Source organism: Lontra canadensis, unplaced genomic scaffold (genome assembly GCF_010015895.1).
Source record: "Lontra canadensis isolate GAN:19392208 unplaced genomic scaffold, GSC_riverotter_1.0 scaffold55, whole genome shotgun sequence".
NCBI classification, from domain to species: domain Eukaryota; kingdom Metazoa; phylum Chordata; class Mammalia; order Carnivora; family Mustelidae; genus Lontra; species Lontra canadensis.
The window spans coordinates 12,627,311-12,640,723 of record NW_022631049.1 but is presented as its reverse complement, the minus strand read 5'-3'; positions in this window follow the sequence as shown (position 1 = coordinate 12,640,723).

Here is a 13,413-nt window from a genome sequence, read left to right as displayed (position 1 = left end):
TACATCTACAATTAAAAAGTCGACAGAATATTTTCTACCTTAAATCCTGAAGAGTGCTTCTACATCAAAACCTTACTTGCATATTTGTTGGCAAAAAGGAAAAAAAAATACAGAAAAACTATTTAATTGTTGAACCAATTTCCTCTGCGAACTCGTGGGTGACCTAGAATTTTACCAGGTATATTAGGTGACAGGAAAAAAAAAATTATCCAGGATAATCATGAAATAATTTGGTCTAACGAAAGTTAATAGTCAAAGCAAGATTTCTGGAAGGTTACCTGTATAAATCATTGATTCAGGTTGCTTTTATCTGATTGTATGGAAATTCCACCATCTGCTTTTTTCTTTTAATGAAGCTGTGATATGGCAAGAGCTGGTGGTCCCATGGTATATTTGAGAAAAGTGGAGACCAAAGGGAATCAATCTCAACCCTTTAATCCATACAGGCAGACCTCACACAATCAAGGACGGCACATCGGATACCAGGAAACATCCAACACGGATGGTATTTCTATGGGCAGCCGGAGATCTTGGCCAGATTCAGGAAAGAGGTGGAGAGAAAAGTACTTCTTTGGGCTCCTTTGGATTCCTTGCAAATTCAGCCTAAGTCTTCAGATTCGCCCAGTGGCTCGGCTGAACACAGTGACTAGGCAACACCGCCTTCCAGTGGCAACAATAGGTTTTAAAAACCCAAAAACCACAGAGTGTATATACTATTTTGCCTAGGTAGTTAGTACCTGTGTGCTCTTAGGCTCAAGGAAACAACGAAAGATTATTTTCAAAGCCTTGATGTCTGCACTAATTAAAATTCCACTATTAGTAATACTCTTTCTTAGTACTTGCTAAGAAAATTCAAAGCACCTACCTCCCTTTTGTGGACAGGAATCCCACTCATAGCAATTACGTTGTTCAAATAACATCACAGGAGAACTCTGGGCTGACTTGAGTGTAGCAATCCTGCATCCCTTCATCTAAAGCGTACTCAGTAGCCAATGATTCCAGACATAGCAAAATCAGACCAATGATTTGCAAAATAGTTGTTCAAAGCTGCCTATGGACTTCTGAAAATTCCAGTTTTTCCCTGATTAAAAACAGTCCACCCATTTCTTTCTTACATTTCTCGTAACTTCTCCAAAACACCTAACATGGTATTAAGGATATTCTTATCCTTGAGAAATAAATGTTTTGTTGCACTTTTTTAAAAGCCTACACTAACTAGGAAACAACACTCTTACTTTGTCTCAGCCCAAAAATACGTTCTCTAATTATCCTCCATTCTGAATCCTCCATTCCCTCTGGCCTGAGATCTCTCTCTGAGTTGGTGAGATTTATCCTCTTTATTTTTATCTATGGCTTAATTGTCACCTTCCCTGTCTGCCTCATGGCCGGGCTCCTATCTCTCAGAATCCACATCCCTAGTGCCAGCATTCTTTCTTCCTGAGCGGCTCTTGCCACGTAAACCTCTCCAGAATTTATGTTTCTAGGGAGTCTGAGCAATTACACCAAAAGAAACCAGGGCATTTCCCAAAAGACCTGCCTGGCTGGAGGTAATTAGAAGAGTGATGCCAACACTGTATAGGCATCATATATCTGAAAGCACTTCTCGAAATTTTTCTCGCTGATAAACCCAACATCCTTGAGAGCTGAGTAGCCTCCTATCATACCGACTGGAAAGAACAACCAAAACCAACAGAAGTTTGCTAAATGGCTCAGAAGTGGGGATCAGTCAAAGGCACAAAATCATCCTGGGGCATACTATGCAACCGCTTAAAAAAAATGGTTTGGATAAAATGGTTTGGAAAGATGACAGTAATATGCCATTAAGAAGACCAAAAAACAGGTCACCAGTTTAATATACAACAGGTTTTAGTGTGTGTGTGTGTGTGTGTGTAAAGAAGCACCACCAATCCACATTCTTCCTAAGAGCCCTCCCTCACATCAGCTACTCCCAAATATAAAAATTTAAGTAAAATCATTTCTTGGATTTTTTTAAAGGCTTTTTAGACAAGTTCTCTAGTGGTATGCTGGTAAAGGTTTAACAATCTGTTCTCCAGGGGGAAAGATCTGATTTCTGGCAAATGCAGTTATCAGTTTCCATGGGGTAAAGACCCTCAACGTGATCAGCCTAGAACTACCAACTTGATGTTACTGAATGTAGCATTGAATAGATACAATGGGCTCCAGCACTCTCACGAACCCTCACGAACCAGCTCTAGCACCCACGGCCCACCCTCTACCTGCAAACATATTGTAATACGTAATATATAGACCATTACATATGTAATGTGTAATATGTAATATAATATTATGTATGTAATATATGTAATATACATTACACATGTAATATGTAATCTGTAGACCACCCTCATGGAGAATAAACAACAGGATGCATGTCTTAGGTGGCTTTTATTTTTCTTCTTGTTGATCTTTATTTTCTACTTTTTCAACAAAGACCATGTGGTTCCTGTGTTATTTTTTTACTGATTTAAATTTTAAAAAGAACTTATGTCTCTTTCATTGTCTAGAAGTAGAGAAGACCTTTGTAATCATGACACAGTGCCCATAAGTAAATTTGATAAATTTAACTACATAAAAATAACAGCTTGTGCATGGCAAAAGGCCTTCATAAGCAACATTGAAATACTAATGACAAACTGGTAAGAAAGAGTTTGCAATTTTTTTCTCAGAAACGTCATCAACTCTGACATATATAATCATTTCCCAACTGACAACCTTGTAGAAAAATAAGTCATGATCTGGACAGTTCAAAAAAAGAAAAGAAGACAGGGCTCCTAGATAGCTCTCCCCCCACCCACCCACTCATAAGAAGAGAAGGCAACTTAAAATGTAACACAGAAACACCAGCTATTTAACCTACCAGACCGATCAAATTTCAAAATATTGGAATGCACTTTGTGGGTGAGGCTGTGGTGCAATTTCAAACTGGTACAAATTCTGTGAGTATAGTAGTCTGAGTAATGACCCCAAAAAGATGTCCACGTGGTAACCCAGAACCTGCGACTACATCACCTTACATGGCAAAAGGGAGTTTGTCCATGTGATTAATATTATGGATCTTGAAATGGGGAGATTATCCTGCATTATCCGGGTGCGCCCAATATAATCACAAAAACCCTTACAAAGGAGAGGCAGGAGGGTGAATCAGAGAAAATGTGATGATGGAAGCAAGGGTCAGAGAAAAAGAGAGTTGAAGATGCTACACTTCCGGCCTTAAAGATGGAGGAGGGGGCTGCAAGCCAGGGAAAGCAGGCAGCCTTTAGAAGCCAGAAAAGACGAGGACCTGGATTCTGCCATGGTGCCGCCAGAAGGGATACAGCTCTCCAGCACCTTCATCTTAAGATTTCTGACCTCCAGAACTGCAAGAGAATAATTCTGTGTGTGTTGCTTTAAGCCAGAACGTTTGTGGTCATTTGTTACAGCAGCAATGGGAAATGAAAAGAGCAATTTCTCAACTTACAAATGCAGGTGCTCTTTGGCCCAATGCCTCCACATCGAGAAATTTAGCCAGAGATATAATCACATACATACAAAATGATGCATATCCCACATTGCTGTTTGTCACAGCAAACATTTGGAACCCATGTAAATAGCCACCAAAAAGAGGCTGATTAAGTATTATATCTATGCAATGTATTATTATGCAGCCATAAAAAAATGAATCAGAAAGCTCTTTATATCATGATATGACTAGATCTCCAAGAGCTAGCAAAGGAAGAAAAAAAAAGTTGCTTTTAGTATAATAAGTACCATGGGTACAGTATGCTAACAATTATATAGAAATGACAAAGAGGGAAAATATGTGCGTATTTGCATATATATGTATGTATAAATATATCTGGAAGAAGAAATAAGAAATTAATAGTAGTTTCTGCCTCTGGGGTAGGGCACTGGATGGCTGGACAATGGAAAGGAAAGGGAAACTTCTTACCACATGTCTTTTATATTTTGTTGAAATCAATATAAGTAATATAAATAGATTACCTATTCAAGAATTCAAATGAAAACAGAAAGATTAAAAATTAAACAGGAAAAGTATTATGTAGCTTGACCAGGGTCGCCAACCAAGTCATTAAAGACGCCTTTACCATCAGCGGGTCTCTGCAGAACCTTCATTGTTTTTGAAGCAAGCAAGGCCATGAATTCCAATCATTCTAGAACCTTGACATTCCATGTGACCGAAGGAGCAGGATGAGGGAGTGATTTCCCAATCCAGGTGGAATATGATTAGAAGTCTCTGGTGAGCTAGCACAGAGTTAACTTTACATTGTCCCCAAAGAAGATTTAGATTTGCTTTAAGTCATAGGTGAGGATTCTTGAGGAGTCCTTGCAGAAAACGGGCCCAGTCTCGGAAATTCTGGAAGTAGGGTTGCCAAATTCAACAAATAAAACTACTTGAAAACCCAGCTAAAATTTGAATTTTGGATAAATAGTGAATAGTCAATAATTAAGAGGGTTTTTAAATACTTTTTAATTTTTAATTATTTGCTACTTAGCTGAAATTCAAATTAAAGTGGGTGTCCCGTATTTTATTTCAAAACCCTACTTCTGAGGAACTCTCTTAGAGGCCACGTGGCAGCCATGGGCTGGCAGGTGAGGACAGTTGGGCCCACGCAGATGGGGATATGGCCACCATCACTCTCCCTTTCATAGACACTGAACATGCCCTCTGACAGGAAAGACGAGAGAGCTAAACGGGTTTGTTTGGTAAGGCATTGCTTTGCCCTGGCAACATCAGTGGCCAAAGACAAAGGTACAGAGCTCCAAGTTAAAGTAAGTCTCTAAGGTCACTTCTGGCCCTAGAATTCCCTGAAGATAATGTGTGGAATGCTCTAGAAGAAGTTTGGAATAGGGGTAAGGAGGGTCGAGCAGTACAGAGAAATGTTCTCCTAGCCCAGGTAATAAACGTATTCCTTTCCCCAAATACCGTTAAAGATGTTTAAAAAAAAAAAAAAAAAATCTTTAAAAAAAAAAAAAAACCTTTAAGCTGACCTCCTGCCAAAGTACACATCAATTATACAGCTTCAGTCAGGCGGATGCTCGAGGAAAGGGGGATAATGTTACACCCAGCTGGGCACTTTGTAGTTAGCACAAATGTAATATAAAGCACAGCAGAGTTCGTCAAGTGTCTGTCTGGATTTTCAGTTTTCATTAGTGCTATAATTAAAACCACATTTTCAGCTCTATTACCTGTAACAAGAAAGGAATGAGAAATGAGGTTGTCAAGGTCAGGCTTTTCCAGCTATTTATACTGAGTATCTGCAGGCCACACGTTGTTGAATTTGGTGTAAACCAGAGAGATGGCTGAATGTTGCACAAGGACCCATCCTGTGTGGTTTGAACGGCAGGCTTATGAGGTCACTTCCTTTGAATGGCCACTGGACCACGGATGTCCACCACACAGAAGGACCAGGAAGATGGGCAGTCAGACAAACCACTTTCAGCCACAGAGACTGGCCACAGAAAGTGTTACTTGTCCATTAAGACAAAACTGGTCAGACATCCTGAAACAGCCCCAAAGGCAGTCCTCAGACCCTCTCTCGCTGAGGACAAGAATCCTAAAAAATCTCAAGGCCATCTACTTCCTACCTCGAGTGTAAATGTGCAAAAGAGGGCTGGATGGGAATGTAAATGTTAAACCTCTCTCCCAGTGCTCCCCAGCCCACACATAGTTCACAGAGGCCTCACTATGTACAGCAAATCCTGTTGGCCTGGCCTTCAAAACGCATCTAGAACCCAGCTTCTTCTCACGGCCGTCTGGTCCACAGCACCACCGTGTCTCCTCTGAATTCTGGCCAGGCCTCTGTGTTTCTGCCTCACACTCCCTATTGTGATCTGTATGTTTGTGTCCCCCTGAAGTCATATATTGGCATGCTAACCCCCAAAGTGATGGTATTAGGAGGTGGGACCCTTGGAAGGCAATTAAGTCATGAAAGCAAAGCCCTCACCAAAGGATTAGTGCCTTTATAAAAGAGACCCTAGAGAGTTCCCTCACCCCTTCTACCATGTGAAAACCCAGCAAGAATTCAGCCCTCTATGAACCAGAAAGCACTCCTAACCAAACAGCAAGTCTGCCAGCACCTTGATCTTGAACTTCCCAGCCCCCAAATCTCTGAGAAATTTCTGCTATCAGCTACCTGGCCTATGATACTTTGTTCCAGTAGCCCAGATGGACTAAGACACGCCCTGAATGGTCAATTAATCTATGACAAAGAAGACAAGAGTACACAATGCGGACAAGACAGTCTCTTCGATAAATGATGCTGGGAAAACTGGCCAGCCACATGCAAAAGAATGAAACTGGACCACTTTATCACACCATACACAAAAATAAATTCAAAATGGATTAAAGACCTAAATGTGAGACATGAAATCATAAAACTCCTAGAAGAAAACATAGACAGTAATTCCTTTAACATCAGCTATAGAAACATTTTTTCTAGATATGTCTCCTGAGGCAAGGGAAACAAAAGCAAAATTAAACTACTGGGACTACACCAAAATAAAAAGCTTTGATGATGAAGGAAGCCATCAGTAAAACAAGAAGGCAACCTACTAAAATGGGAGAAGGTATCTGCAAATGATATATCCAACAAGGGGTTAATATCCAAACTTACAGCACTCAACACCAAAACAAAACAAACAAAAAAAAAAAAAAACAAAAAAAACCACCCCACACATAATTTAACTCAAAAATGGGCAGAGGACATGAGGAGACATTTTCCCAAAGACGACATGCAGATGGGCAACAGACACATGAAAAAATACTCAACATCACTACTCAGGGAAACACAAATCAAAACCACAATGAGATATCACCTTACACCTGTCAGAATCAAAAAGACAAAAAGTAACAAGCGTTGTTGAGGATGTGGAGAAAAAGAAATGCTCATACACTAGGGGTGAGAATGCAAACTTTTGCAGCCACTGTGAAGAACAGTATGAAGCTTCCTCAAAAAATTAAAACTAGAATTACCATTTGATCCAGTCATTCCACTACTGGGTATTTACCCAGAGAAAATGAGAACACTAATTTGAAAATATATATGCACCCCTGTGTTTCTTGCAGCATTATTTAGGATAGCCAAGATATGGAAGCAACCAAGTATCTATTGACAGATGAGCAAATAAAGATGTGGTATAAAAAGGGGGGGATAGAGGCACCTGGGTGGCTCAGTGGGTTAAAGCCTCTGCCTTCGGCTCAGGTCATGATCCCAGGGTCCTGGGATTGAGCCCCACATCGGGCTCTCTGCTCAGCGGGGAGCCTGCTTCCCCCTCTCTGTCTGCCTCTCTACATACTTGTGATCTCTCTGTCAAATAAATAAATAAAATCTTAAAAAAAAAAGTACACTTATCATGATGAGAACTAAGTCATATATAGGATTGTTTAATCATTTTATTGTATGCCTGAAACTAATATAATACTGTATGTTAATTATACTTTAATTTTAAAAAAATGTGATCCAGAGGTGACAAAGTCAACAGCAAGTAGGCTTTTTTGGGTGAGTGGTCAGTAGGTCCTTGAGGCCCACTCGGCTAGAAAGTGCAGGAACCCATCTGCTCATAGACCCTCTGACCAATGAGGGGTCTCAAACAAGTACTTGTTCTCTGGGCAAACCTCAAGTGACAGAGACACATCCTTATCTGTCAAGACCACCCTTGGAGAACCAACTGATTGTATCTGACAGGAGGTGGAGTTGTACTCCCTTCACTATATAGGAGGTGGAACATTCTCCAATATTGACCTCCTTGCAGAACCCAAGCACCAAGTACCAGGTTTTGATGGCTAGTTTTATGAGCCCAGTTGAGCTGGGCTGACATTATTCTGGATTTTCTGTGAGGGTGTTTTTGGATGAGGTTAACATTTAAGCTGGTGGACATTGAGTAAAGCCAATTTCCTTCCCTAATATGGCGGGCCTTATCCAATTAGCCAAAGGCCTGACTAGAACCAAAGACTGACTTTCCCTGAGCAAAAGGGAATTTTTCAACAGATAGTTTTCAAACTTGAACTACAGCATTGTTTCATGGCTGTATCTCGAACCTTCCAGGCCATCTTGCAGATTTTATTTTAAAGAAGAATAAATCATGGGGCGCCTGGGTGGCTCAGTGGGTTAAAGCCTCTGCATTCGGCTCAGGTCATGATCTCAGGGTCCTGGGATCGAGCCCCGCATCTGGCTCTCTGCTTGGCAGAGAGCCTGCTTCCTCCTCTCTCTCTCTGCCTATCTTTCTGAATACTTGTGATCTCTGTCTGTCAAATGAATAAATAAAATCTTTTTAAAAAATTAAAAAATAAAAATAAAAATAAATAAATCTTTTCATTTATGCAGTGTGTGTGTGTGTGTGTGTGTGTGTGTGTGTCCTATTGGTCCTGTTTCTCTGGAGAATCTTGGCTAATTTACCCCCTAAGCCATTCAGAGGCATTTCTCTTGGGGATTTCTCTTGGGGATCTCTTCCTGAAGGAAAACACCTTCTTCTACAAGCCAACTGCTCTGGACGCATGAGCTCCTGTCACCAACAGGAATTCTTCCCCTCATCCATGCACAGATGCTTACATAACCCCTAGATGTGCCAAAGGACACTAGCTGGTCACTTCCCTAGCCCTGAGGACAGCAGAGAACCCCATAAAACAAGGACTCTGCTAAGAACTGCAAGAAATATTTGTTTATGATGTCATTGTTGTGAAGAATCTTAACAGTACAATAATATTAATTCATATATTACAGGAAAACATTACACCAGCACTTTGAGCAAACACAAGGTTGAAACCTAGGAAGCTGAAGAGAGAATGAAGTGGTTAAGAAAGTGACCCCAGAGGCTGACTGCCAGGACTCAAGTTCCTGCTCTACCACAAACCAGCTGAGTAAAATATGTCCTTACCCCTAAGCCACAGTGTTCCCATCTTCAAAATGGGATGATCATAGTAGTGCCGATCCCACCAGATGGTAAGAAGACCATTGAAATAAGTGAAAAAAATGCAAGTAGCACACTCATCCCCGTGCTTGGCACATGGCCTAAGTTCCCTGAACATTGCTATTTTTATTGCCACGGCATGGTCCCAGCCCTTAAAGAGTTTTCTTGAAGCACAACACAGCCCTTGGTTAAATGGAATTAAATCGGTTATGACTCTGTGGGTTGCAAGTGAAGAACAGAAAATCCTTAGGGAAGACCGGTAGCCCAAAGAGTGGTTACTGGAAATGTAACGAATGGGAAGATGTTGCACAGAAATGTGGAAAGTTTGAATCGGAAGAGCCCTTAGAGGTTATGCTGCCCAGCAACCCCAGAACCCCCGCGGGGTTTACCCCCAGGCTGCGAGGTTGAGCTCACGTCATTGCTAGGCAGACTGAATTGGAAAGAAACCCTACAAGTTTTCATGGAGTAGAATAAACAGTACGTAAACAAACAAATGCCTGTGTTCCCAGAAGGAAACAAACAGGGTACTTTAATGATTCAAAAGAGGTGGGTGTGAAATGTCCAGAATAGATGAACCCCAGGGACTGAAGGTGGATTAGTGAATACCAGAGACTGGGAGGAATGGGGGTGGGCAGCGACTCCCTAATGGTATGGGGTTTCTTTTTAAGGTAATGGAAATGTTCTGAGGTTTGCATCCCAGTGATGATTGTACAATCTTCTGACTATACTAAAACCTACCAAATACTACACTTTAAAATGGTGACATCTATGCTATGTAAAACGTCCTGTTAATCAGAACACAATTTAAATTTTTCTAATAAAAAAAAAAAAAAAAGCTTAATGTTGAGAGGCCTATTTTAGACCCGACTGGCGAAGAAGAAAGCCTCTCTGAGGAGTTTGTGTGAAACAAACAAGGTATAAAATCTTAAAAGACGTTCATTCTCACTGCATGGGGCTTGTGCACTTCTAACAAAACCATCACCGAAGGATACAAATTAGAAGATGAGCTTATTCTCAAGAAAAATATTATAAAAGGTAATATGGGGGCGCCTGGGTGGCTCAGTGGGTTAAGCTGCTGCCTTCGGCTCGGGTCATGATCTCGGAGTCCTGGGATCGAGCCCCGCATCGGGCTCTCTGCTCAGCGGGGAGCCTGCTTCCTCCTCTCTCTCTGCCTGCCTCTCTGTCTGCTTGTGATCTCTCTATCAAATAAATAAATAAAATCTTTAAAAAAATAAAAATAAAAATAAAAAAAATAAAAGGTAATATGAAAACAATACGATTTAGTGGCTATTCCCAAATGCACCTTATCTCCTTTCGTATAAAATATCTAGTAAAAGTATATTCTCTCCCCCACCAACTGGCTCCTTTTCTCTAGGGCCGATGGCTGTGCTATTATTGAGACACGCGCGCCCTCTACAGCTGTGAGCCTAGATTGCATCTTACTGCTAAACTAAGACCGGAAAAATTTTTATTAACCTTATGACTGAAAAATTACCATCCCCCAAGCCCATGCCACCCACGGCAAGCTAGATCCTCCAACATTTTCCTGAAAAGTGGAGAAGAATATCAAAAAGAAGTGAAATCGGCAGTTTCCTTGGGCAATTATAATGTAAACACAGATTGGATTCATTTGTCTGCCCTTTTGGGTAATGTGCTCTCCCTCCATAGACCAAAAGGAGGGAGTGTGTGTGTGTGTGTGTGTGTGCGCGCGCGTGCGTGCACATCTACACCTACATTCTCACTCTAATATTCTGCCTCATTATGTAATCACAAGGATAGAATATGTATTTAAATGGTCATCTTCTCTTCATCAAAATATTTGGTTTCAAGTCAGTAAAAAAATTTGCATAAACCAATAGAACAATGAGGTAAGGGACTGGCTTTCCCTGGCCAGTGACAATGGCAGGAGGTCGGGGGAAAGAAGTGGAATCATACAGCTGAACAATGGCGTGGACATCTTGGAAATTGCAATGGACTACCCAGGAGGGTGACAAAGTGGAAAGATGAAAGTAAACATGAAACTCTGGTGTGAGGCGATTAAAAAAAAGAAGAAGAATACCCTATGGGGGGATCAAAGAAGAATGTGCAGAGAGGCACCCACTGCAACAGCGGGAGAGGGGAAAGGGAAGGGCTCTATGTCCGGGACATTGATGCTTTTCAACCAGAGCTGAGCAGCCTGGAAAACAGGAAAACACGACTTGTGAAATGCTATTGTTGCTCTATGCAAGGTCTTCTCCTCATCCCGATATTCTTAGGGAAGGTTTATTCGGGAAGGAGAGATGTACTAAGTATCTGGGCACAGCATGTGAGTTCAGAACTGGTCTCCCTCTAAGACTTGCAGGCCACCTTCTGTCCACCCGGAAAAGGCAAATGTCCCTGTGAGTCACAAGTGGCTCAGGGGAGGGGGAAGAAAAACAGATTCCATTCCACGATTCTGCTTTGCACTGACTAACACAGCCATTAAAAAATGAAATCTGTTCACTAGACAAAATAGAGTCAAACATTCCTGCGTGCTCCATCCTTTAAACATATTTAAATATTGGCCTGTCTTCTCTGTGTTTGTTTTGGTTCCCTCAGCCCACATTGAAGTCCACGGGCTCTTTCCCTCACTCATCATCTCGCCTCCCGCTGCTTCGGCCGAGGATGAAGTAATAATTCAGCAAGCTGTTCGGGGCTTCCCATCAGCCCGGTTGCACAGCGCCATGTGCTCCCGGCTCAGGCATTCCAGCGGCCTTGAACTCCACGTCCCAGCAAGCCACGGGAGAGACCTTGCTCACACTGGCACTCCTGCCTAAGTGAAGGCAACTGAGGAAGCAACGTGAGGAAAAGCACTAAAAAAGCACATTAATTTCTCCTCACTGGTTCTCACTTACATTTTCTTATGAAGCTAGGCTGTTTGTAGCCTACACGTCAATGGCACAGCAGTGAGGGGTCCAGAAACAGCCTAAAGGAAAAGCACAGTTATAACTCAGTAAAGCTGGGAAGGGGAAAGAAAAGTCAACTTTCTGGTAGAGGTTGTTTAAAAATAAACGACTGAGTCTCTTTTCCAGCTAGCAACCTGCTGTGGCCTTTGGAAGCCTCCTTTTGTGTCCTTGGTTTCGCTTCTGCCTGAGCTGTAAGAGCCTTCCAGAGTCCCACGGTTTGGTTTATTACCCAGCTCATCCTTCTCCCTCGGAGCCTGGTATTAATGCTCACTGTGGGATGTTCCTGTACCCAGAACTCTCCAGAATCAAAAGGCTTCCAAGTACTTCACTGTAACAATTTAGTCACCCGTGAATTTTTAAATGTCAGAAAAACGTAAGTATTGGGAAGAAAAGGCAATGTTGGGCCCCCTATTCAAACAGAAAGAAGCAGCATCTGAACTCTTGAATTTATTCCCCCAAATCAATGAAATACAATCTTAATTACTGAATAAGGTTCTAATGCAGGTTTTGTGGGACCCTCAGGCTTAGTGGTTTCCTACAGAAGACTTGATATCAAAGAAAAAGCTTTTTCCCAATAGAAGGTAGATTTTTTTTCTTTTTTTCAATAAACTTTTAATTCCTCTGTAAAGTCACCAAAACAAATTTTAGCCATGTAACGCTGATTTCTTGATTTCTTCTTTTCTTGGTAGGAGTTCCCTGATGTCATTCATTCCTGTGCTCCACTCTTTCAGGAACAAGACAACCCAATACTATCTTTACATCACATTCCCCTTTCCTTTCTTTTTTTTTTTTTTTAATAAACATATATTTTTTTCCCCAGGGGTACAGGTCTGTGAATCGCCAGGTTTACACACTTCACCGCACTCACCATAGCACATACCCTCCCCAATGCAAAGGAAACAGTTAACAAAACCAAAAGACAACTGACAGAATGGGAGAAGATATTTGCAAACGACATATCAGATAAAGGGCTAGTGTCCAGAATCTATAAAGAACTTAGCAAACTCAACACCCAAAGAACAAATAATCCAATCAAGAAATGGGCAGAAGACATGAGCAGACATTTCTGCAAAGAAGACATCCAGATGGCCAACAGACACATGAAAAAGTGCTCCATATCACTCGGCATCAGGAAAATACAAATCAAAACCACAATGAGATACCACCTCACACCAGTCCGAATGGCTAAAATTAACAAGTCAGGAAATGACAGATGCTGGCGAGGATGCGGAGAAAGGGGAACCCTCCTACACTGTTGGTGGGAATGCAAGCTGGTGCAACCACTCTGGAAAACAGCATGGAGGTTCCTCAAAATGTTGAAAATAGAACTACCCTATGACCCAGCAATTGCACTGCTGGGTATTTACCCTAAAGATACAAACGTAGTGATCCGAAGGGGCACGTGCACCCGAATGTTTATAGCAGCAATGTCTACAATAGCCAAACTATGGAAAGAACCTAGATGTCCATCAACAGACGAATGGATAAAGAAGATGTGGTATATATACACAATGGAATACTATGCAGCCATCAAAAGAAATGAAATCTTGCCATTTGCGAC